Here is a 2,500-nt window from a genome sequence, read left to right as displayed (position 1 = left end):
GCAAGAACAGGCCAAAAACTTGCCAAAACGGCCCAAAAACGGGCCAAAACTGGCCATTTTTGGCTGCGCGAGCGAGCGGCGAACAGCGAGCGAAGCGAGAGGCAGCACCGTCCCTGCTATACGAAAGCCCCATCCAGCCCTGTGCCACCCGGGGGGTTCCAGGGTGCTGAGATGGCTGACATTTTGCTCCGCTCACGACGGTCACCGCGCGACGCAAGAACAGCCCAAAAACAGGCCAAAACGGCCCAAAAACGGGCCAAAACTGGCCATTTTTGGCTGCGCGAGCGAGCGGAGAGCGGCGGACAGCGAGCTAAGCGAGAGGCAGCACCGTCCCTGCTATACGAAAGCCCCATCCAGCCCTGTGCCACCCGGGGGGTTCCAGGGTGCTGAGATGGCTGACATTTTGCTCCGCTCACGACGGTCACCGCGCGACGCAAGAACAGCCCAAAAACAGGCCAAAACGGCCCAAAAACGGGCCAAAACTGGCCATTTTTGGCTGCGCGAGCGAGCAGCGAGCGGCGGACAGCGAGCGAAGCGAGAGGCATCACCGTCCCTGCTATACGAAAGCCCCATCCAGCCCTGTGCCACCCGGGGGGTTCCAGGGTGCTGAGATGGCTGACATTTTGCTCCGCTCAAGATGGTCACCGCGCAACGCAAAAACAGGCCAAAAACTGGCCAAAACGGGCCAAAACTGGCCATTTTTGGCTGCGCGAGCGAGCGGCGAGCGGCGGACAGCGAGCGAAGCGAGAGGCAGCACCGTCCCTGCTATACGAAAGCCCCATCCAGCCCTGTGCCACCCGGGGGGTTCCAGGGTGCTGAGATGGCTGACATTTTGCTCCGCTCACGACGGTCACCGCGCGACGCAAGAACAGGCCAAAAACTGGCCAAAACGGCCCAAAAACGGGCCAAAACTGGCCATTTTTGGCTGCGCGAGCGAGCGGCGAGCGGCGGACAACGAGCGAAGCGAGAGGCAGCACCATCCCTGCTATACGAAAGCCCCATCCAGCCCTGTGCCACCCGGGGGGTTCCAGGGTGCTGAGATGGCTGACATTTTGCTCCGCTCACGACGGTCACCGCGCGACGCAAGAACAGCCCAAAAACAGGCCAAAACGGCCCAAAAACGGGACAAAACTGGCCATTTTTGGCTGCGCGAGCGAGCGGCGAGCGGCGGACAGCGAGCTAAGCGAGAGGCAGCACCGTCCCTGCTATACGAAAGCCCCATCCAGCCCTGTGCCACCCGGGGGGTTCCAGGGTGCTGAGATGGCTGACATTTTGCTCCGCTCACGACGGTCACCGCGCGACGCAAGAACAGGCCAAAAACAGGCCAAAACGGCCCAAAAACGGGCCAAAACTGGCCATTTTTGGCTGCGCGAGCGAGCAGCGAGCGGCGGACAGCGAGCGAAGCGAGAGGCATCACCGTCCCTGCTATACGAAAGCCCCATCCAGCCCTGTGCCACCCGGGGGGTTCCAGGGTGCTGAGATGGCTGACATTTTGCTCCGCTCAAGATGGTCACCGCGCAACGCAAAAACAGGCCAAAAACTGGCCAAAACGGGCCAAAACTGGCCATTTTTGGCTGCGCGAGCGAGCGGCGAGCGGCGAACAGCGAGCGAAGCGAGAGGCAGCACCGTCCCTGCTATACGAAAGCCCCATCCAGCCCTGTGCCACCCGGGGGGTTCCAGGGTGCTGAGATGGCTGACATTTTGCTCCGCTCACGACGGTCACCGCGCGACGCAAGAACAGGCCAAAAACTGGCCAAAACGGCCCAAAAACGGGCCAAAACTGGCCATTTTTGGCTGCGCGAGCGAGCGGCGAGCGGCGGACAGCGAGCGAAGCGAGAGGCAGCACCGTCCCTGCTATACGAAAGCCCCATCCAGCCCTGTGCCACCCGGGGGGTTCCAGGGTGCTGAGATGGCTGACATTTTGCTCCGCTCACGACGGTCACCGCGCGACGCAAGAACAGCCCAAAAACAGGCCAAAACGGCCCAAAAACGGGACAAAACTGGCCATTTTTGGCTGCGCGAGCGAGCGGCGAGCGGCGGACAGCGAGCGAAGCGAGAGGCAGCACCGTCCCTGCTATACGAAAGCCCCATCCAGCCCTGTGCCACCCGGGGGGTTCCAGGGTGCTGAGATGGCTGACATTTTGCTCCGCTCACGACGGTCACCGCGCGACGCAAGAACAGCCCAAAAACAGGCCAAAACGGCCCAAAAACGGGCCAAAACTGGCCATTTTTGGCTGCGCGAGCGAGCAGCGAGCGGCGGACAGCGAGCGAAGCGAGAGGCATCACCGTCCCTGCTATACGAAAGCCCCATCCAGCCCTGTGCCACCCGGGGGGTTCCAGGGTGCTGAGATGGCTGACATTTTGCTCCGCTCAAGATGGTCACCGCGCAACGCAAAAACAGGCCAAAAACTGGCCAAAACGGGCCAAAACTGGCCATTTTTGGCTGCGCGAGCGAGCGGCGAGCGGCGAACAGCGAGCGAAGCGAGAGGCAGCACCGTCC

This window comes from Musa acuminata, unplaced genomic scaffold (genome assembly GCF_036884655.1).
Source record: "Musa acuminata AAA Group cultivar baxijiao unplaced genomic scaffold, Cavendish_Baxijiao_AAA HiC_scaffold_1126, whole genome shotgun sequence".
In the NCBI taxonomy this organism is placed as follows: domain Eukaryota; kingdom Viridiplantae; phylum Streptophyta; class Magnoliopsida; order Zingiberales; family Musaceae; genus Musa; species Musa acuminata.
The sequence above is the reverse complement of the archived record's forward strand: the minus strand, read 5'-3'. Positions refer to the sequence as shown.